At 48.4% G+C, this 24,361-nt stretch overlaps 1 protein-coding gene and 1 pseudogene across 2 annotated transcripts in view; one reads left to right on the plus strand and one right to left on the minus strand.

Annotated features, from left to right (window-relative positions):
* LOC146197306 (uncharacterized) overlaps nucleotides 1-24,361 on the plus strand; it is a 525,739-nt gene that overhangs the window by 314,147 nt on the left and 187,231 nt on the right. The gene's annotated exons all lie outside the window — the stretch shown is intronic.
* On the minus strand, nucleotides 11,498-13,985 carry LOC146197307 (ubiquitin-conjugating enzyme E2 Z pseudogene; annotated as a pseudogene).

Here is a 24,361-nt window from a genome sequence, read left to right on the forward strand (position 1 = left end):
TAACTAAAAATCTTTAGCCGGCCTTCAGTAATACCCAAGCTACTTTTTAAAATTTCGAACATGGTTAATGATTAAGGGTTCACGGGGTTTAACGTACCAAAGCGACTCAGACTATGAGAGATGCCGCAGTGGAGGGCTCCGGAGATTTCGACCACCTGGGGTCCTTTAACGTGCACTGACATCGCACAGCACACGGGCGCCTGGCTCTTCGTCTCCACCGACAAAGCAGCAGCCGAGGCCAGGATCCCGCACCTTTGGGCACAGTAGTCGAACGCCCTAACCACTGCGCCAACCCGGCGGAAAATTTCGAGCATGCAACTTCCTTTTACATTGTGCTAATTTTGTTTACCGCGCGTCCTTTTCGAAATGAGTGCCTTTTCTTCCGGCCGAGGAGAGACGTCAACAAATACATGTTAATGCGTGGTGCACCTGTAACGGGGCCTCTCTTCTGTGCGATTGAGCAGCGAGCACGTACGGCAAGTGAAGTGGCATTTAGGCGTCCGAGCTACGTGTAGTGAATGTGATTGACGTTTCGGAGCGCGCGCTTTTCGAAAAGGGCGCGTGGTGAACGAAACTTGGTTGAGCAACATGCGGCGGCGAGGGAAGTAGCTTTCTAAAAAAAATTAAATAGTGCGCGGCTGCTACTAACGGCTGGCTAGAAATCTCCAGTTACATTTAGTCACTTTGAAATAGTTGAAATGTAAACTACTAAAATTTAGTTAGCCATGCTGACCTGCTAGCATGAGTCACTCTTTTTTTTTATTATTATTATTCGAAGACTTGCCATGGGGTGGCATGGAATGAGGCTGTCTTTTAACTTAAGGTATATATATATTTTGCTGATGTCAACCAACACTGGTACTGAAGCGCAGATGAAGCCATCTAAGTATTACAAAAAGTCTATCCTTAAAAATTCCAGTTCATCTTTGCTGAAACAACCGGTATACATGTACAGTACATATGCTGCTTGGATACAGATCGATATTGTACCATTTGTTTGCATAAAGCAAACTCTGCATTCATATCTAGTACAGCTCTGCACGAAGCATTCGATGTTTGATCTTCTAGCATATAGTCTACTTCCTCTGCACGATTTCAGACCTGAACGACAAAACCGAGAACAGACAAAAAAATTGATATTTTTTCTACAGGTCTGCGGCGTTGTCGATCCGTTTGCAGATGCTTAAATTTAATTTTGAAGATGTTTAAAATTGAAAGCTTTTCTGGTACAGCCTACGCTTCAGGTGTTACAGCAAGAGTTTTCACCGCGTTGGATTCATCATATATCTTTTCTTTAATTTCGCTTCGAAACTAAACTATAATGGAAAGGAATCTTGAAGCCGCGCTCAATTTATTTTCAGGTTTGACGTCTGAAAGCCATCTCGGTTGACCTTATATATGGCAAAGTTTTCCTCAAACGAACTTGTACACGCTGGAACACAATCGCGTGATCGATATCAAATACAAACCCACTTATAATAATATATAAGTGCCACGAAAATATCGTTCTTATAATTGGTAATTGTAATAAACGGGATGAGCTGGAACAACAACAACAAAAAAAAAACATCAAAACATGAGAAGTTTTATTGACAGGGAAGTACGTAGGTTACCGTTTTCACTTATTTGCAAGGTAGAGGCTCGTTATAAGTCAGCTTTGCCTGTTTCCCGGCAATCGATCTTGTTGACAACTAGTGTCTGCCTGACGTTCAAATGTTGCACGTAGCCGCGTGAAATTTTTAGCACAAGTGAAGTCCCTCAAAGACTTGATCGTTTTTAGGACTTCGTGATATGGTTTAGCTCGTACAGTCACTGCGTTTGCGAGTCTCTTTTCCTGCTAGGGTTGGTGGTCAGTGACGAGATATTATTGTTACAACCAATAATCTAGTATTACAGCACTGTTATAATGCAAGTTATGTTACCATATAACACGCAATAAAGGTGACGGTGCTGCGGCTGCCCATCGTTATATCCGATATATTGTTCAAAGCAGTGTCGCTATAAGAGGGTTTTGGTATATCGATGGTTTTCTTCGCTTGTTTGAAAGATAATGGGATAATTTTGTCTACTTGGAATCCAAGGAAGGGGATCGAGAGCCCGGAGACAGCTGCGAGACTTGAGTATGCGACAATTCATACATATGTCGACAAAAATAAAGTAAACTAAAGACGATGCTGGTTTTAGAGTAATAGGATAGACGACGGGGCCAGTTGGTCGGATGTGCTATTTTGAAGGGACCGTGTTGCAGGAAAGGTACAATAAAAGGCGAGTTCAGACGGTGGCTAAAGATTAGAGAAGGCTCAACAATATTGGTGCACTACTCGGGAAGCCGTTCACATTGCTCCATTTGCGAGGTTCGATGGAACCATACCCACCCAGGCTTCACATAGCTATTCCTGGACGTTCCCGCATTCAGCCATTGTAATGCTCAGACTGTTTTACTTGTCTGCTGAGCGCGAATTGTTTTGCATGTTATCTCTATAATCTGGGTTTCTCAAATCGTACATGTACGCTAACCTGTGAAAGGCGCCGCACTTCAAACTCAACACTCCAAGGTGTTGTTTTGTAAACCGACACGACGAGCCAAATCGCTTTACTAGTTTACAATATACAGCCACGCAACACACGACTCTTTTCGATCCAGGGCGTAAATCCAGTCAATAATCTGATGCCACTTCTTGATCACGAAAGCCCCGTATAGTTCTAGTGTGCCAGCCATGGGACCTGGTGCGGATTTCAGTTAGCAGTTTTCCTGATTAGCATCAAACGCAGGCTTCGTTTCTTTTTTCTTTTCTTTTTTTCTTTTTTTTTTTTTTAGCTTTGGAGCTACATCGCTCAATTTTGGAAAGAGGACTCCATTCACAAGCCGGTGTACTAGACCTGCTGCAAAACCGAGTGCTTGTTTGCTGTGTCATGATTATTTGTCCAAAAATGAAAGATCCTTTCCAGGCCCTTTTTTCTTCCTTTCTTCTATACTTTGGACCGAGCGGATATCGAGCTCTCTTTTTCGAATTACTTTCGCGAGCGGTTTTAATTATGCATGCAAGAAAACTCGCGACATGTTCCAAATTTTTCTTCTTAAAAACCTAGTTAGCCGCGCGTGTTGGGAATAGCGCGGAGATAACGGGTCGTTTTTCCCTATTCAAATTATTGATTCCGAAGTTAATTGATCCTGATTTCGAGCGGTATATACGGTCAGATTTCCATAGCAACGCTGTCCGCTGTGAAGTACCGGACGGCAAGCGTTCCGGAAGGAGGAAAAGCCCGAGCTTCTGAAATGTGAGTAACTGCGTCATGTCTCGCTTTCCGAAAATAAATGGCCGCAGGTTAGGGCTTGGCTGCAATGAGTGCTGTGCGGCTGGGATTAGTTTCAATTCGGCTGGAACTGATGCACTTGGTTTAGGGATAGATGTCTTAATTGCGCCTTAGTGTGGACGCTTTGCCATTTTGCTCGCGCATCAAAACAGGAGCCTTGCTTTGAGTTCAGCCATAGGATGTCGAAGTCAATACGATTCCTATATAATGGGTCGAATCCTTTCATTGGACGAAGAAAATCAGTTAACAATGCCTGACAAAACTATTGCACGAGAAAGTCCTGATCCACGCAATAACGTTATCAGTTGATCAGAAAATGTTGAACGAATTGCTAGTAAATAACCGCTTTGAAGAATTTTGCGAACAACCCCTAGACATGTAATTCAGCGCCTTATCGTTCTTAGTAAGATATGGACGAATTACTGTTGTAATAATTGGCTAATGTGCACTTGCAAGCAACATTAAGATTGGAGCGAATTAACTGTAAGATGTCTTTATACGATTTAGGATAGCCGTTTAATAACAGTGTTGAGCTACACTTGGTATACACCGACCCGCGCAGTGGTGGAATGGTTAAGGGGCTCGACTGCTGTGCCCAAGGATGCGGGATGGAATCATGGCCACGGCGGCCGCTTTTCGATGGAGGCCGAAAGCTAGGCGCCCGTGTGTTGTGCGATGTCAGTGCACATTAAAGAACCCCAGGTGGTCGACATTTCCGGAGCCCTCCACTACGGCGTCTCTCATAGAGTGGGTGGCTTTGGAACGTTAAAACCCTTATGTTCCAAAGAAATCGTCCCAAACGTAGAAGAAATCAAACCAAACTTAACAAGTGGTACATAACACAGTCTATGTAACCCGTATGTCCCAAAGAAATCGTCCCAAACGTAGAAGAAATCAAACCAAACTTAACAAGTGGTACATAACACAGTCTATGTAACCCTTATGACCCAAAGAAATCGTCCCAAACGTAGAAGAAATCAAACCAAGCTTAATAAGTGGTACATAGCACAGTCCATGTTGTTCCTTGTTTATCGTCTTCCCCGTGGTTGCCAGACCGCTGGGAAGCGGGGAAGCGCTGAAGCGGGACGGACGGGACACTTGCAGATGCATTGCGGCCACAAAGACTAATGCTTTCGCATTCTCACGCGTAGGCGATTCCAGGTGTATCTAACGAATCTTTTTTAAGAGCCAATTTTCGCCTTAACTCAATAGCAATTCCGCAACCTGCTTCCGGAACTGTGCCAGCTGTCTGCACAAGATCGCGCTTCTCAAGCGGTTTCCCCCCACGGCTTCCACTGGTCCACAAGGGCCATGTCCATGGCTGAGAAACACTACTGTAAATAATAGGCGACGCTTGCCTACCAAAGCTTTCAAGCTAACGTCACGATTACATCACTAGTCCTGGTGAGCATAAGGAAAATATAAAAGACACTTAGTAACAGCTGCGTTTCTCGTGAAAATAATAATAATAATAATAATAATAATAATAATAATAATAATAATAATAATAATAATAATAATAATAATAATAATAATAATAATAATAATAATAATAATAATAATAATGATAATAATAATAATGATGATGATGATGATGATGATGATGGTGGTGGTGGTGGTGGTGGTGGTGGTGGTGGTGGTGGCGCGTCTATACACACGCCTGAGGTGCATCTCAGAGCCTTATTCTCTTGTCCTTGAAAGATTGGGATAATGCATGAAGTATACGTTTAGTGTCCCTTCAACTATTACAATCACGATTGAAAACAAGGTCGGAGCGTTACAAGAGGAGTGTTTTTTTCTCCGATTGTTCTCTTTACGTAGAAAAGCCACCTTTGGGTCTGTCGTCGCATATGTGTTTCCGGTTAAACGGGCACTGAAATGGAGCAGTCTAGATGACGTTCATGTCTTCAAAAACCTTTTGTGCTGGCCTTCCAAGATGCGTATGCGACAGCGGAGCCTTTGTCAGCTGAAGAGAAAATATCTACGCGAGGAGCTCCTTTTTTTTTTTTTTTTTTTTTGTTAGTCCGATGTAAGCGGCGCGTGTCTAGGTGTTGAAAATGGTAAGTAAGATCATTGCTGAACGCCTTTGTTGAGGAAAATTAGTTGAGCGAACTACGGGACAGGGCGCATATATAGGACAATGCTGAGTGGGCGGAGGGGGGGGGGGGGTGGAATGTGTGGGGCGTCACGTGTTGTACTATCATTCTTTTTTCTTTTCTTTTTCTTTATATGAGCTGACGGGACATTTGAGCATTTTGAGCACGCACTTCGCAGTGCTCCTTTCCTGCATGGTTTCCCTCAATACCAACAAGGAATTTCGTCAGTTCAACTCCGGGCATAAGTTTTGGTCCATCAAGTTCTTTTGGAATTATTTTCGCTAGATAGGACATATTTTCTGTGTGTGAGGTGCATAGCCGGGCAAACTTGCCAACACCAAATTAGCTTAGCCAGGAGACCACAATAGAAAGTTATCGCGGTTACCTCTGCTTCCTGCAAAAGCGAAATTGTTCCTGGTTTCAGTACTGCGCATGGGTCTCAAATGAGCTTTCCTGCTCCAAACCCCAGACCTTTCCCCCTTTGGTTGGCTGGGCAGGGCTGGACTGAACATCCCTGAGTGACCGAGACAAAACACGTTATACACTGTCAGTAAGCGGTGCACTTGTTGCAGCTTTGTGTCGCTCCTTGTGTGTCGCACACTTCTGCTTGTCTGCTCAGATACTATTGAAAAAAACAAAACAAAAAAAACAAACAAAAACAAAAAAAAAACTATTGGGACGTGAGGGTAGCTTGATTGTTAAGGTTTGTTTCGGAATGCAGTTTATTCAACCGTACGTCCACGCTCTTTCCGACCATGTGTTCTTATCTCAAGAATGCAGGAATAAAGAAAAGCTGCCTAAACCAATGTACGCACTTCAAGTGTTCCTCCGTCCCACAGACTTCGTCCCCAACAACTATCGCAGGGCAGTGTAACAACCACCAGCTAAATCCTAAAGGGCGGATCAAAACACCCCATCGTTCGCCGGAACAGGGCAGTTTTTTTTTTTTTTTTTTTTTTTTCTTAAGCCGCAAGCATTCGAGAAAGTCGCGATGGTCTTCCCCTTTGATGCCTTATACGTACGGTTGCGCGCGCAGGTGTATGCTAATTATAGTATTTCCCTCGTTAGAAATCTCCGCTTGTGCGAATCGGCGCGTAGCGGCATCGTCTCTTCGCGCAGCGGCGTCATTATACAGGCGTGGTGACGCGACGAGTCCTTTTCCTACCCCGAGAGAAAGAAGACGACGGCGACGGTCCCCTTCACCATCTTCCACTTAATTTATTCTCACGGCGCGCGCGCTCGCTCGCGGGTGCCGCATAACGAGCAACGAGGTGACGGCGCGACTCCAGAGTCGCGTGACGATGGGCGTCTCACAAACACACGCACGGCACCTCAATCCAGCCGCGCGCTCTTCTCACATGCGCGTGTCTAGGAAGCGCGACGACTTGCGACGACGCGGAGCGTTGCTGGTGCCTTCATCCGCGGAAAACGAAGCCTCCGCCCTCTTAGCGAAGCCTTCTCCTCAAAACAATTCTCCGCACAACCCTTGGCCCCTGTCTCCCCCCCTTCTTGATCTCCCTTCGTCATTATATTCTTGGCGCAGCGGCAGGTCGCGGGTGCGCCAGCGCGCCCTCGGTCCTTTTGTTGCCTCATTCGATCTGGCCTCTGGCGTGACGCAGCTGAAATCGGTGACCCGTTTCAGGTGCGACTGCGGCGGCAGCGAGAACATTCAGCGAGCGCTTGTCTCACTTCTCTTCTTTATATCTTGTTCGTTATTATCGCCTTTATTGCTTTTTAATTTACCTTTCGCGCGTACGCGTCGGCCCTGTTTGGATTTGAGCGCGCGCGCTGCGGGCCCACTTCTCACCCACTCGCCCCCATCTTTTGTCTCTTGTGGACCTGGAGATGCCCTCTTTTGTTTCTTCTTTTCTTCTTCTAATCTGACGACGCCCTGTTCTTGTTTTCCCGTGCACGACGCGATGCGGGCGCGCTGGAGTGTCTCGTCGCGTCGACCGAGCTGCAGAAAGACGGACAATGCGGTTTCGTCCTATACCCTCTTACCCCTCCCTTCCCTCCTTTTATCGGTGAATAACAGTGGCCACAAGCGCATGCCCCGCGGTGAGCCACTTGGCTACATTGTAGTAAGTCTTTTGGTGAGCGCAGCCCCGACAATGAAGGAGATTCATAGCATGGAACTTCAGCGACATTTCAGCGGTCGGTCGACACGGTTGCATTAATGAGGTAACTGGCGTGTTTGAAAACTAACCGAAGACTGTTTCATATCCCACAACAGCTATGCCAGCAGAGGTATTTAGAAAGTTCAGCCGAACTTGGGGGCCTCCTATTTGCCAGGGACAAGTCCGACATTCCGGTGTGTACATTTGCGGGCTTCAGAATAGGGGGCCGGCCGCATTTGGATTGACTCAGCCGGGCTGGCCAGGCCATTTGGTGGGAAACGTGAAACGCAAAACCGAGTCGCGCATATTTAGTTTTCGTATTTACTTACGCCAGCATAAGCAAAGGGGAACAATAAGTAATAAAAATAACAAAATCATCATTTCTTATGCCATCAGCAGAAAATATTTGAACATACCGCACTTTCTTGCACCTTGTCTACATGGCTCCCGCGGTTGCAGGGCTGACCAAACACATTAGAGTCTGGCCTTGTGGAAGAGCGCGTCCGCCTCACATTCGGGAGGTACCAGGTTCGATCCCCGGTGCCGCGGGTACCCACCGGTTTCCTATGGGTACAAGACATCCCCCGGCCTGGTACTCGGCTCTTCTACAAGGGTTAAATGCTAGGGAAAAGGGGTTACATGTGCAATGTGCAATAACCATTGTGTGATTGGGGCCCTCCATTCTCGCCGGCTAATGGTAGCAGCGGCTCTGAAAACACGGCGGTCACGCTCTCCCAGTTTCTCTCATAGTATATATGATAGGGACTGTGTATTGGGCAAAAACTCAGTGTTCAAGCCTAAGAAGTCTCGTTCAACACGCCATCTGGTTCAGCAGTACTCTCAGAACAAGCGCTTTGGCTGTTATTACTGATACTGTGTTTCTGCGTACCTTGACTGTTATACGAGGCAGGTCGTTTAAAGAGGCAGCCCACCACTTAGTATTTATATATCGCCAAAATCTCAGTGTATGAATGTTTTCAGCATTTATCGTATTCCTCTTATTCAAATGGAGCCGCCGGGACCGGAAAGGAACCGGTGGCCTCGTACTTTGCAGCAGATATATATATATATTTTTTTTTTTTTGTACCTGTAAACGTTGAGCAGGATGACACTGTTACCGATAACGCGTTTTGGCAGGGTCGCTGGTTAATCACCATGAAGCAAAAAACAAGAAATAAGACGCACATATGAGACAAATGAACAGCAGAAGGACACAGCGTTGACTAAGTGGCGTTTTATAGCCGTGTCATCAAGTATAAACACGCAGAGGACGCCAGATTGCAGAACACATGCATGCACGGCGCGGTGTTTGCGATGTGTGTCCTAGATCGCGCTGTTCGCTCCATGATATAGTCACCGACCCGTAGCGTTTGGCACTCATTTGCTAAAATCTCTAAGCACCTAACTTCTTTGACCGGAGGGCAGAAATTTCTATAAGAAAATTCCAAATATGGACGAAATTTTCAGTGTTCAAAGTACATGCGCGTAACTGATTGTACCTACCTAGCTCTCACACTTCTAGTCTCCATCGCCTGGATATGGCAAGAAGTGTGGTGTGTGCACTTAATATTCCCTCGTTGAAGTAATTAATGATGGTATCCAGAATGTGGAGAAAATGCATTTGCAGGCCTTACTAACTGCTTCTTTAGCTATGCATGCGGTCCCAAGGTATGTCGTATGGAACCTGCAGCCTGACCTCCATGAATCAGATGTCGTTACTGCTGAATGCGTGCAGCTCTGCTAATAGTGTTGTCTTTATTTCCTTCTCCCCCCCCCCCCCCCCCTCTCCCCCCGCGATCCGGCTGGAGTGTCCACCGCCATAGGCTGGACAGTTTGCGCCTTTGCTTTGCTCAACACCGTCAGAACATTTGTTTACAAATACCTCTTACTGTACGTTCAAATATATAGAATGCAGTATGTGATTGCAAAGTTTTCATTAGTCAGAAAGCTAAGTGAAACAGGTAGTGAAAGAACCATTGTATGAAATAGTCGGTGTTTAATATGAAAAGTTCCAACTCCTTTAAGAATTAGACGATTTCATCCAAAGCCAGGAAGGCTTTTCACGCTGGCAGCTTTTCTTGACGGCACAAAAGGCACTAAATTCGCGAATTCGCCCTATATTTGCAGTTTCGCTTTGTGACAACTGTGCCCCGTTTGAGAAGACGCGTTATCCTCCGACTCCTCGTTGCTTTGAAGAGCCCGCGAGCGAGCGAATCGTTACGGTGCTGAAAAAGCCAGCAAAAGAAGTGGGAGGGAAAGAGATAGAGAAGGGGAGGCGAAACAGGGACAGGGGGAGGAGGGGAAGAAAGCCGCCGACGGCGACGACTACCTGGGCTCTGCAAATAATAATGCCGACTTCATTATGGTCTGCCCGCTGCGTGGTTGGCTGGCTGGCGGCTTGGCCCGGTCGCAACTCGAGCTGGCATCGCGCACGGCAACTCTCGCGATGGGTCTTCTCGCGCCGAGTGTCTCTTCTCACCTTCTCCTCCTCCACTTCGAGGAAGCGACGGCCCGCCCACGCATCTCTCACACTCCTCACTATCATACCTCTCTCTTCTGGCAAGGATTTCCCACTTTCTTGGTCTATTTCTTTGCGGATCTTCTTCGCTGTCGGTCCAGGTACGAGCGCGTCGTGTGTACCTGCTCGAGCAGCCTGTTAATTGCAGCACGACGCACCGACGCGGTGCCATACTCGCCATTCCGGATGCAGCTGAGAGGGATCGGTTTCATGCATTCTTCTTGACTGCCGCGCCTTCGTCCACCTTTCCGTTTCGTCATGTTTCCTGTGCCTCCGTCACTCGCCTTCGGTTCATTCTTAGCACCCTTCATTCTGTATGCATGCTGTTTTAGCGCTGTCATGATGTTTGGGCCCATGGTCGAAAAGCAGCTGCGCTGCTGGGCTTAGATGGTGCGAAATTCAGATTCTTACTAAGTCTAAGCGATGATTCATTGCTAAACTTTCTAAGCGATAGAGAGAAGAAATGTTCCGATCACCACTGACAAGAATAAAATATAGTTGTATATGCAGTCCCTGCACACTGGCTGATCCCCGGAAGGTGTCCCGTCAAACAGCTATATATAGCATATGATCATGCTGGAGAGTTTAGAAAGCGGCTTGATAGTGTCTGATAGGAAGAAATAGACGCGCACAAGCGACCTGTTCAATAAATAAACGGCACTTTATCGAGTCTTCTCTTTATGGAGGGGAGGGACTAAAGCAAACCAGGTCCGCTTATAACGAACCGCGGATACAACGAGCAGAACCTGTGTGACTTTCAAACCAGCTGCAGGTCGGCTCGACTGCTATATTAGTCCCTCTTTTCACGTCGTTCTTCCTCCAAACACCGCGGTGAAACTGGCCAATGCTCTTGCATTTAGAGAGAGAGAGAGAGCAAGCTCTAATCACAGACTCAGTCACAAGATATTATTAGTGACGGGAAGTCTGAAATTCTCACATTTCTTTTAAGGAACGTATTATGTCCTGCTGATAGAAGTCCAGTCCTCCAGGGAGAATAGTCCAATTTTGTGCCGTACCCTCGCATGTTCACGCTGTGAGTCAAATGTATTCTTGTAACGCAGCTTGTCGCAGAGGGGACTCTAGGGATGTGTATATTTTATCCTAGCACTTGCACCAAAAAGTCATGCGCATACACAGGGGTACGCGGTGGCCGAAAGGGTATCCACGTGTATCACCTCAGCATATTGGCAGATAAACTTTGCTGGTATACGTAGAGCTAGCAATTTGCAGATAAAGACGGCACTCTGCAAGCAGCTACAAAAGCTACGACAAAGCTTCGTAAAAACCTGCTGGTATATTCTTTGCTGATAAACGCGGAGATCCGTAACCAAAATTTCCCCATACAGGCTTCAGGAATTTCGGAAACGGCTGGAACTGGCCGGCACTGCGTTGGCCACGATGACTTTCACTGGTTTGCTTGCTTAGCGTCAGCTTCACCTTTCTTGATCACTTCAGCATTTAGTTCCTTCAGTCTCTCCAGCAGCTTTTCGTAGTCGAACACTTTTTCTTGACCAGAAGCTTTCCATTCTTGTGCCATTCAGGTTGCTATTCTTCTTGGCGATTCCTTCATAGTTGTCGTATGACTCGGAGAACGATTTCAAGATGTGCCCCCTGAAGGCTGGAGGGATTTCACGACTGTTGTTGAGGGAGGTTTGCACCATATCGCACACTGCCACCCTTATCGTCTCATACTGGAGGACATTGTTGTAGTGCCACGCCGAAGCCGCGTTGAACCACCCGGGGATGGTACCTGGCTCGTTGTAAAAAGGGTTCTCGTTCATCAGAGACTGGATGGAGATTAAGACGCTCTAGAAACATTTAGCCGGGCTCCAAACTGGTCCGCTCCATGTTCCAAGTACGCTGAGGCAGACCTTGTCGTTGGCGTAGAGATTTGGGTTGAAGCGTACTCGGCTTGAGTCCGTGGTCATGATGCGAACGCGCGGTGTCTCATGGGGTAGTCCGACGGGAACCGCATGAAGAACTGGAAGAAACCGCCGTCGTACGGGGTGCCAGCCGGCCTCATGACGAGGGCGTGAACTTTGGTGACGTTGTTCGCCTCGGGGAAGATGAGCAGACCAGCGGGAGGAATAACGAAAAGTCCGCGATGTCATTTTTCACCCGTGATAGGCACTGTGGAGACGGTTCCTCGTGTTCGCATTCAAGAGGGTCCCAATTTGAAATAAACGTGGCCTGTGCCGAAGGGGCATCTTGCCAGATCGCTTACAGTCTGGAATGAAAGATCAATCTCGGAAACACGAGAGAATCAACTCCGAAGAGTCCATTCTTCTTCTTCATTTCCTTCGGTGTATATGGCACATACCTACAATGGAGGATTGGCCCGAGTTCATTGCATGTGTACGAATAGAATTCATGATGTCGATTCACACTGTGTGATAAATAACCTATTAATTAGGAATTAGTATTGCTAAAACAATTTGGATAAATTTTGAGGACATAGGAATACTAGTCAATGGAAGAAGGATATTTAAAAATTTAATTAAAATTTTTAAGTATAATCCAGACAGAGAGGAGTCCATTCCGTTCTGTTCCCATTCTCTTCCTCCTTTTTGTACCTTCCGTCTGACTTCATTTCTCGCGCTAATCGTGCTACAAGTGATTTTTTTTTCCTAGACTATATAAACCCTATTTAGGCTGCGTAAAAGAAAACGCAATACAAAAAAAAAAAAAAATTCTGCCATCCCTTACTACGCTCGTCTTCCCCTGAAATCGAGTCAGTTACCCTTAGCATGGCATATGGGTTATGATACTTTCTCATTTCATTACATATCCTGCCTATGTTCATTAAGTTTCTTCTTGATTTTGACTACAATGCTATTTATTTATTTATTTGTTTATTTATTTATTTACTAGATATCGCAGTTTGTTCCCTGACCCACTCCGCCCACCTCCTATCTCTTTACGTTATGCTTATAATTTTTATTTCCATGGCTCTCTGCCGGGTTCACAATGTTGGCTGCCAAATGCGTACCACCCCATTCTCATTCTTCCAGTTACGTCACTCTCGTGGCCGATGTTTTAAAGAAAAACTGTATTGAGCGGCGACATATGCCTCCAGAAAGCTTCACATCATGTTCACGGCGGCAGACTTCGTTATTTAAATATTTAAAGGGGAAATCCCCCAGACCGCAAACGTAGGTAAATTACCGTTACTTTTAATTTAACAGACCTGTGATCGCACGCCGTCGACACAAGCTAGATTGGTCATTTCTTCCTTTTTAAAACAGTACTTTTATATGCAACGTCAAGACGGAGCGGATTAACAGACAAGCCCATAAATTACAGAACACGCTACAGAACATCGATGTGTCAAAAGAACGGCAGTAACCGATAAGATCGCATGTTTTATAAATCGGCACGTTGTTCGGAGCTGTGTACACATAAGCGAGTCCAGGTCGTTTTTTTTTTTCTTTTTTTTTTTGTTTTTTTTTTTCATGTGTTGTTTTCCGAGCGTATGTGACTCCCGTAACAAAAAGCAGCGCAGGGGTGATAGCGATACCATTAGAGCGGGCCCGCAGTAAGGGTTGGTGCAGTTCGGACAAACTGAAAGTGCGCCTTCTGCGCCTTTCCGTCGACCTTCAACTGTGCGGCAGCCATGGGAGCGTCTCAGATCTCTGGCAATACTCCCGCCATCGGCGCATTCGTGAAATCGAATCTACAAACGTCGTACGTTGCCGCTCTGGTCGCCGTTCGCTTGAGCCTTTTTTTTTTTATTTTTGATTTGTGCCGCGGACTAAGTCTGGACGCTCACCTTCCACAGCACGGTTCGGCGTTCCGGCAGGTGGGGTCTGAGAGCAGTGGCAGTCTCCGATTCCGCTTGGCGCCGTCGTCCTCTCGTGATCGGCGCCAGACAGTCGGAGGCGGCGCAGAAAGTCCGAGCAGTGGTGGTGGGGGTGGTGAAAAACTTTTGCTGCCGCACATTGTGAGCCGTCGGAATCGGATGGAACGCATGGGAACGCGAATGTGCGAGGATCGAAATACCAGGCGGAGCTTGTTCGCTAGGTTCGCGTAATGGGAGAGCAGCATGCAATACTTTTCTTTAGCGGCGGCAAGTCCGCAGCTGCTAAAGGCTGCAGAAACGTAAAGGCCGAATGTTTTTTCTGGTGTCGTACGTTAGAGCCGCCCAGACGTAACGTAGCCTGAACGGGGCATTGAAGTCTACCCTCTCACTCACTCTCTCCTTTCTGGCAGGCTTATGCCGGCATGACCAAGCACTAAAGGCTTGCTCTGCTGTGGATTTCATGTCTTCTACTTGTCTTCTACTTGTCTTTTTTTTTTTTTCGTGTTCACATTTACCGAAGGTAATACTGGCCCTTCATCTATAAACTCTTGCAATATTTATCCCCTCAGATGATTCATGCCTGTGAGTTGTTTGCAACCTCATGGTGACAGCCTCAATATTGCGTCCATGACATTTGCTTGAGCAGCAAGATAGCAAAGTCGATGGCATCAATGTCATGTCGGTGTCATGGTGTGGTGCGTGGCACGCGTGACGCGTCACGTACGTCCTCCAACACCGCCTAAATAATCAGTAGCTTGTGCTCCTTTGGAACTGGCGAGCTTAGCTGCGTTCAGCAACGGATTTCGTTCCATGACCTTCTTCGCCACTCGTGACTCCTACTGGGATTCTCGTTGAGCGCGGTTCTTCTGGAGCTCTCAAAGTGCTTCAAGGATAGCGGCAGTTTAATAGGCTGAGGTCTTTAAGAGACAGGGAATGAAATGATGGAAAGGTAGGGTGAAATCGGGGTGTTTTGCGTGAGGTAAGATAAAAAGGGTGGAAATTAATCAAGGACAGTGTGCATAAGCTCATGCATTGATCTCGGACGCACGGCGGAATGCGTTAGGGCTCATTATCAGCCGCGCTGAGAAGCCGCAGGTCAGTGCTTTACGAGCACTGGCGGCGGACGAGATTTCAAAGACGCTGGCATTCGGGTGGGCCTGTAAAGTGGACAGCGACACAGCGACTGGCCTGCAGAGGTGGTGTACACGGGACACTTTCAAGGAATGTTGTTTCTTCGCAACATCAGATGTAGCAGCAGTTCTGTCAAACCTCCCCACACGGAAATAATAAAATTTCGTGAAAGCCACTATAAAGCACTACCTCCAAATATTCAGGAGCCTTGAATTCACGACCAGGAGATTGGTCCGAACACGCTCAAAGTGGCCTAGGAATTTTCGACCACCACTGTTCGTTATCAGAAATCGCTGTATGTTTTCGCGTTACTTAGATAAGCGTCGTACATCGGAATATTGCAGCGCATGCGCAGAAGCACCCAGCTGGTTTTGCAACGTTGAAGTTGAAGGTTTCAATCTCTTTCTCTTAGTCGTACAGAGTATCACAGCAAGAAAGAGGATGCATGGAAAAAAGCTGCTTAGATGCAGTACTCTCTACTCCGTGTCTCTGGTTTGCTGGAACTCTCATTTGCGACTCTAATGTGATTCTTCGTTCTAGTTAGGAAAACGGGTTGCGTTGTCGGTTAGCAGCCGTGAGTGGGCGCAGGTGTGTATGCACGCATGATGCTTTCGTCCCATAATGAGCCCTGGGAACGGCGATGCGGGAGGGCGCACGACGGCGCGTCTTCTCCTGCAAACCACGCGGGGCGACAGGCGGCCGTCGCCGTTCGTCAGATGGCGGCGATCGTTGCTCCCGGACCGCTTGATCGCGCGGTTTCCTTTTAATTCGCCGGGCAGCCACAGCGGAGGGGGGAGCTTCAGAAATTGCTCCCCTGCAGCAGCAGCACGCCTTGTGAACGAGCCGTGATCGGCGCTTTTCTAGGCTTTCTCTTTGGCAATCCACTCGTCGTGTTGAGTCGACGCGCAGCGAGGGGCTTCGCTTTTGCCATTCGTGACGAGTACCGAAAAATGACACAACAGAAAACTGCTGACCGCAGCCACCGCTGCTGGGAGGCAGTCAGCAAGAGGCAGCAAGGCCGCGAAAAAAAAAAAAAAGCACAATAAAACGCTAGCAAAGCGAGCAGCAGAGACCCGAACGAGAGGTTCTTGGAGACGAGGAGTAGAAGTGGGGGGAGAGTAGCCCGCATCATCGGGGGACGTCGTGAGAATCGCTTATAAAACTGCCGAAACTATCTACCACGGAACGGAGCCGAGACGCCGACGCCGCTGCTGCTGCTGCTGCTGCTACACTTGGTGCTGCCGATCAAGTGGGAAGCAGTTTTGTAGAGGGGAGAGCGGGTACGAGGGGGAGATGCTTGAGGAAGGTAGAAGAACGACGAGGAAAGATTGAAAAGTCGAGGAATGGACGCAGCTGCTGCTGCTGCTGCCGCTTGCGGCCAGTGGCGCTTGGCCTGTCGGACGCGGTCACGCCTTCCTCTCTTACGTGAGCCGGAGCCTTCTCGGCGAAGAAACACGCGCATTACCCGTCTCTTCTGTTTTACATCGGCGGCCGACGAAGCGCCGACGCTGTTGCCGCTGTGGAGAGAGCGCGCGATTCAGCCAATTCAGCCGTGGCTGCTGCTGCTGCTGAGCTGCCCCCGTGCGCGCCGTGTCCCGCCGTGTCTTTCTCTCCTCCTTCATCGGCCGGCCGGCGCCGAGTAGTCCTTCGTGTGTGCGTTGCTGACGCTGGTCTCTGGCGCTGCACCAACACTCCGTGGCTTCCTGCGCCGCCACGCTGACTGCCTACCCCGCTGCGTCGCCAGCACGGAGATAGATATCCGTTTTCGTGCGGCCTGCGGCTACTGTGCATGAGATTCGCGCCGGGGTATAGATAGACAAAAAGACCCACGACGAGGAGCGAGAAAGTAGTTAAAATAAACAAGAAGCGCCCCCTTGGTTTTTTTGAGTAGGAAGGCTTCTGTTTTCGTCGCGCTGTACTTCTTTCGTCATCGTCTCCTTCGCACTTGTTCGGTTCAGCGTCCAACTCTAGCTTCTTCGCATTATTTCGCGTCCAAAAGCATATACAGCGTTGGGCGCCCGCTCTTGCGAGCGTGCGCGGAGGCAAGAAATCACGTCGGAAAGAGCGGGGATGACAGACGTGAACGTCTACGCATCACGCTCGGCCACCGAGACCTCTTCTTGCCTACGGGCCTCGAGGTATTTTTTTTTTCGCGTTTTTGTTTCTGCATTCTCTACCTCGCATTCGTCGTGACGGCAGCTCGGATCCAATTTTTATCAGGGCGCCATTTTCCTCGTTGTCCTCGATGAGGAGACGTGGTCGTTGTTTATTGTTATTGAAAGTCTCAGCGTCTGCGTGATTTGCGAGTGCCGTCTTTCTCGATCGCTAGGTGCTCTTCGAATTCGCTGAAATCATCCTCCGTCTCCTGCCACACAGTGACGCCTCCGCTCGAGCTTTTTTTGTCCCTGATCGATAATAGTTTTACTGCTCAGGCTCTGGAAGCGGGCCTGATTTTATGTTCCCGCCGCCAGCGCGACAGTTTTAGTGGGTTTTTCGCCATCTGACTGCGCGCTGTTCCGCCCTATCAGCAGCAAGACCGAGGCGGTCTTTTGTCGTTTAGCTTGCGTTCGTTTATGCGTTGTTCGTTGATAGCTAACAGGTGGTTCGTAAGCGCCCGGCATTCAAAGGAGACGACACACGACGAAGCTCCGTTGCAGCCCTCGTTTAGGTAGATAACGCGCTTGGTTTGACTGCGATGGACCGTTTCTCCATTTTGTCGTAACTTGACGACCAAACACGCGCCGAGAACGAGGCGGTGACAGGTGTCGTTCGAAAAAACCTTTTCTTTGTCCACAGCGTAATTAACTTTTAGATAACTGTTCTTGCCACGCTGTCGCCGCAATTGCAAAAGTGCCCTTGTTTCATCCATACATGGTCCAAGCCCACTTTACTGTCCAGCGCGCCGTGTTATGCCACTCCGCATTTGCCTCTGATGTTGAATGTGGAGGCGGAGTTATGCAACAACGTCGTTGATGGCCTCAGCGGTTAGATCAAACTGCGTGTAGGTGACAGGCGCTGGTCTCGCAGTGCTCTGGGCCACCACGGACTGACAGTGGTTTTCCAACCGGTACGAGTATTCGTTGGCATATTTTGTCATGGAGGGGATTGGGTGAAACTGTCGAAGTGAGAGTCCACTGCGCCCAAAGGACATCATGTAGAAGAATGAAGAAATCTCTCCTGTTTTTTAGGGATACGCAAGTTTCACGATGTCTGTTATCTCTCGTACATCACACCAAGTTAAAAGCTTTATTAAAACCAAGTTACATGGTGGGGATGGTGTAAGGGGAAGAGTGGGTGAGGGGGGGGGGGGGAGGGGAGGGAGGGGCTCTTTTACACACACCCCTGCCGACGCCAATGCGCCGTGATGATCACGTACACGCGCGCTCCACTGAAAATAAACAAAAAAAAAAAAGAAAAGAAAAGAAAAAAAATCCACGTGCAGCTTCGTCGGCTCGTAGGTTGAACGTATTCACTGTCTTCACAGTGTCATTGCGTCCGAGCCGGGCAAGCAACAAAGCGGAAGTAGCATGGCAATGTGAAGCACCGCTTACGGGTGCTTGTGTCGCTTTACTTCGATTTGCGACTTTGTCGAGCACTTTGAAGACAGCGACCGCGTTCAAACTGAGTGCCATCCCTGCTACCTTGTGTAGTACAGGGAAAATGAACATTTCCGCTTTCAACTCTCAGCAAGCTTGCTATATCAAGCATAGTTCACGCATCACACCGTCATTTTTTTTTATACATTTTTATGTTTGGCTTGCAATTTCGCAACGTGAATGAATGTTCTGTACGAGTGTCAATATCACGATTATTACAATTAATTTTGAGCGAAGTTTCTGCTTCAGTGCATCACGCACGTTACACGTCACTTGAATCATACGCATTTAACGTTTCTTTATCGCTTTTATCGGGTCAGGTCTCTTGTCCTTACTATCAACGGTTTCATTGAATAAAATGAACACTCATCAGCACGCCCGACCTCAGCTGTATGGCCACAAATAGGACTTACTCAACTTCCTCATATTGTTTCCACGGGTAAGAAAACTGTGTAGCTAGGGTGGAATTTCGGCGAATAATCACTTCCTGAACTTGCACATGCTCTGCCTAGTGGAATATGAACGAAATGGAAAATGGATCCAGCATTTTATTTTCGGGTTCCCCCGCCGAGTCGACGAGCTCGCTGTAGGGGTATTCGTTGTAGGCGAGCGAGTTAAAAATGCTCTAGTGCGTGTTCTCTTCGAGAGGACCGTACGCGAGGAGCTGCTCCGTGCTCGCCGGGTCAAGGGTTCGTCTCCTTTCCGAAACGTTATTTCCGCTTCAGCTACACGTCGCTGTACAGCAGCCTGCCGGTACAAACTGCGACGTGAAAAGAAAAAGAGGCCAGCTCACTCAAGAAGCCAACGATGACGCCGTTAGCATCCATTCCACTTCTTCCCCGTCTCCTGGGTCACCACTGCGCTTGATGCGCGCGGACAGCCGTACGCACTCGGAGAAAGCTTCTCGCCTCCGTCCCTGCGGCGCTGGGCAGCGGTAGCACATGCATTGGTTCGACCTTTCGTGAAAAGGAAGAATCGAGTTCCCGCTTAGCCAAGCTCGCGTGTGTGCCGCACAGCCGTCCGGCTTCTCGGTCGCGCCAATTGCGACTCTTTGTCTCTCTTTCTCTTTTTCTGTATTTTATCTCTCTGTTCTGCTGACATCTCTTGGCGCCATCTTGCTTTCAGTTTCTCGGCGCTGATGGGTCGCTTCCTCTCTCCATATGCAGCCACGCGCTGTATAGGCGTGTGATCTGCATAGACCCTGTATGTGTAGGGGCCGATGATGCGAATTTTCGTATTTTGTGCACACGCACTCTTGTCATTGAGGAAGGCGGATGTGATGCTCCTTGTGCGGGCGCCTGCAGCGCTTAGGTAATACGGCTCCGCGTGTTTCCGCTAGCTTGCATTCACGTCATTTTGAGGCGAGTTTTTTGTTGCGGAAGCAACACTACGCTAGTCGCTGAGCCATTTCGCGGAGCCCCCGATGAGCCAAGCTGCGCATGCGCGAAGAGCGAGTGACGTCACATGGAGCACAGCTGGAGAGCCGCGTCGTAGCCGCCGCCGACTCCCTTACTGCGGCGGTGACCATGGCAGGTGACTCAGAGGTGCCGCCGCCGCCGTGCCACCTGCGCATGCTCCAGAAGGAAGTGACGTCACACGGTGCACAGCTGGCGCGCCGGTTCCGCAGTTCTACTCGAGATGGCCATTGGTCAAACCATAACCAATTTCTTGCCTTATTTCTACGTGGATCCCGTCCCATCAGCACGCGCTTATTATGTCATGATCTGCGGTTGAAAAGGTTAGGATGTACGCATTAGACTGTGGTTTCATGATTTAAAAAAATGCTTCCTAGAACTACCACTAGCGATCGCAACCAGCTTGTTTTACCAATATATTTAAACGAAATGTCGCATCCTACCTTCACGGTTCTTCTTTGTAGTCTTTTTTTTTTCTTTTTTTTTTCACAAAACACTCAAATGGAGGCGAAGCCAGACGTTTCGCTTTTGCTACTTCATGCCGGAATCAACATCTTGGCTAGTCAAAAATATTAAATGTCTGTTTTGTTATTGTTTACCTTTCTTTGTCTTTTGTTTACCTATATCAATAATGCACTGAAAAGACAAGGCATGTTCACTTTTACTTTACCAGTAACCGAATATCGAAATAGAAGGGTCCTCTTTTTTGATGTCATTTGTCAGTTAACAATCATTTATCTGACTCACCTATGGGGCTGAAACGTGAAAGCTAGCCAAGAGAGTTCTACTTAAGTTGAGAACAACCCAGAGGATGGAACGAAAAATGGTAGGGGTAACATTAAGAGAGAGGAAGCGTGCAGAGTGGGTCAGAGAAATAACTCAAGTTACCGACATTCTAGTGGAAATTAAGAAGAAGAAATGGACATGGGCAGGACATGTAGGGCGAAGAGAGGATAACCGATGGTCGCTTAGGGTAACAAACTGGTTTCCAAGGGAAGGCAGTGGGTATAGTCAGGCTGATGATGATGATAATGATGATGATGAATCATTTATCGGTACTCATTTATCAGGCTAACGATCCTCAGTCCAGGTTTTATCGCCTGCCCTGAGCGTTTACCACTCCTTATGTTCTGGATTATGGGAGAAAATTGACTGTATTTATGAACGCATGGCTAAGAACACTTAGTTTACAAATGGGCAAACTCCTTAGGGGAAATTGAGAGTGTGGATAAGAAAACAGGCACCAAAGGCTCCAAGGAGGCTTAAATAACGCTTAGAAGGAAGGAAAACAGTGTTGCACCTTGACGCTATGCAACGCTGAACCGCGTTACACACTGCTGCATCCGGCATTTTCTTTTTTCTATTTTCGTTCCTCTAGCCTCAACTGCCTCGACTCTTCTGCCGTCTTGAATTACCGTTCTTTTTTCTCTCTCTCTCGCTCTTGCTTTTTCCCATACCGGACACCATTATTTACTGCAAGCTCGCCAAAACCGCAACCGTTTTTCCAAAGCCACGCGCCCCGTATGCAAGCAGGCGCGATGCTCAGTGCGAGTGTTTTTTTTAGCCGAGCGAGCACAACCAACGCCACCTTAGAACTGCACAACCGTTTCATGCCATTTTTCTTTTTCCACGACACCCGTGCCCACTTGCAGGATGCTGCATGCTTGCCGGCATCGTTAGTCCGTTCTGGCTCGGTTACCGCTATCTTCATCCCGCCGCCCGAGAAAATGACAAGCTGAGAGGAGGAGCCGCGCGCAGCTCATTCAGTGAGGAGAAGCTAGCGGTCCAGGAGCAGGCACCGAGACCACGAGACGAACAAAACAAACCGCGCGGGAGCTCGCGCGCAACCGTCAATTTTCCGACCTGCTGACTCTTCTGCTCGGACACAAGAAACAAAATGAGGGGAGGGGGGGGGGGCACGTTTTTATTTCTTTTATCTGGAAGCTCTGTCGTCTTTCCCTATACCTTTTTTCATCCTTTAAGACTGTGGGAGGAAGGTGAGCAGGAGTCGCTCCGATAGTTCGCGAGGTTAACCAAAAGTGGCAGCGAACTGTGAGGATCATGCAAGGCGGTCAGAGCTTGCCCACGACGCGTCTTGTGCTCACAACTCATTCTCTCGTCTTTCACCTTCTCTCTTTCGATTCGCGGCTTCTCGAGAGGTCTCGGCGTCCCAACACTCCCACGTGAGCGAACCACGACTATGCCTACGCGAGGCTTGAGCGGAGTTGTCCGCTCTCGAGCCTACTACGCTTGTTCGCTCCACGCACCGCAGAGGAGCCGGTGGCGAAAAGTGGCGACAATCACAAACATATCGTCGGCTCCTTTGTGTGCTTTCCTCTTGTGTTTAATAACAGCAATAAGAAAAAAGATACCCACCCACCCTCCCTTGCCGGCCTCTACTCTTATTTAACCTCACTTTTGAAGAAGGAACGAGAGCCAAAAGCATGCAGCGAGAGAGAGAGAGAGAGAGAGAGAGAGAGAGAGAGAGAGCAGCGGAGCGGGACAAAGGCAAGTTATGTGAAGTACCGAAGTGCCAAACCGTCACTGCTTTCCGGCCTCCTCACAACCGTCGCTCGACTTCTGGGACGTTAGTGGTTCTCGCGGCATTTTTTTTTCCTATGCTGGCTTGTTTCTCTATCCTCCTTTCTCGCTTCGGCGTGGGCGAATCCGCTTGGTGATATTTCTTTTATTTCTTGTTTTTTCCTCCTTGTTGCTCGGGGCCCCGTTACGCTGGCTTGGTCGACGGGAAGTCGCAATTAGGGGAACAAAAGAGCCGCGGCGCCGGGTGAAAGGAAACCGCCTTTTCTCGCAACGCGTGGCTTTCTCGCATTCTTTTCTCTTCTTTTTTTTTTCGCAGGAATTAATCGGATAAAACGTTAGCCGCACTGTGGTCTTTGCGACTGGCTGCCTCCACTTCACGATGGGCAGGACAGCAAAGGAGGTGATCTTTCCCATCCCGTCACCCGGGCCTTTTCTATGAACTCCTGTTTTCGCTTTTCATCGCTCGAGGATGGCGTCTGAGGAAATGGGGGAGGGTATGGAAACCGTGCCCTTGTCGCTCCAATCAATGCGCACGATTTCTCCGTCTTCTTTTTGGCCCCAGAGGATGCGTTCACGGCGGACAGTTATTCCAATTAACGCGAGGGGGGTTACTGATGTACTCATAAGTAATGCTACATAACACAAGCTCCGGTGAATGTGAACATCCTGCGTGATAAGTACAGTCGGCGCCACCCTCGTGTAAAGCGCTAGAGCAAGACATATCGGGCTACAAAAGCCGAAAATAGACTCCAGCTCCAGAATTCTGGGCTAGGTGCTAGTGTCTACCTTGGTTGTGGCTATCTGTGGCACCAGTTTCACTCGAGTGTTGCTGTAAGAACCTATCAGCGGCGGCGATATCTGGCTTTATTTGCAGGGACGTGTGTCTCCCGGGCGTTATACACAAGGGTGACGTCGACTGTACATTACAATACTGAATTGCGCATTTTTTTTTCACAGCCCTGTGTTTTTATCTTTTTCGTTAACTGCGCAAGCTAAACAAGGCTGCATTGAATATGATTAATCAACCACTGAACCTTACTACAACCTTTGGAGCATTACAGTCTTGTTTACCATGCTACGGAACTTAGCTTCGCGATAGCCATATCGTAGTTTGTTCATCTACGTAGCAGAAAGTCGCGCTTAGCAGAACATGCAGGTCAATAAAATCATTGGATGCTTGCTTTGATCCAGCTATGCGCTCTCTGCATGTTTCGAAATTAATTCCGCACCATATAGGCATCCAGCAGTACTTACAACACCGAAGTCGGAACAAAGAAAAACACAACGCACTTTGCCTTTAATTGTAGATGCGGCACTGGCAAGAAAATAAGGACAGGCGTATAGTCACAAGCTCACGATTTCATTTCAGTTCGCTGGTGTTCCAAAATGTGGCGCTAATGTTTCAGTGGCAAGCGTTTTCGCATATATCAACCCAATAACGATGCGTTCATTGCAGCCAGCCGTTGTTCCTGGAACTTGTGGGATTCGGGCTTGCTGCGCCTGCCCTTTGCACGGCCGCCGCCCGCTTCCCAGTTGTTCTCCCCGTTCCCTTTCTCCCGCCTGAGGCGGCGGAGAGGGGCTCGAGCGACTTGTCACTGTCGTTCGGGCCACAGCTCCGCCCTGGCGTCCCAGTGACTGTTCTCATTGGCGCCTTTTGGCGGGAACACGGCACCGCTTCGACAGCCGCGCTCGCGCGACTGTCCGAGCGGAGCCCAAAGAGAGACCCCTCCGAGACATCGCAAGGTGCGTACGCAACTGTTCTTGTCTGCCGGCCTTTGTCCGCGCAGACCAGTGTGTACTCGAGTTCGTCTGCTCCGGGTCTTACCTGAGAGC

This window comes from Amblyomma maculatum, chromosome 3 (assembly GCF_055883805.1).
Source record: "Amblyomma maculatum isolate TAMU_Amacu chromosome 3, ASM5588380v1, whole genome shotgun sequence".
Lineage (NCBI taxonomy): Eukaryota > Metazoa > Arthropoda > Arachnida > Ixodida > Ixodidae > Amblyomma > Amblyomma maculatum.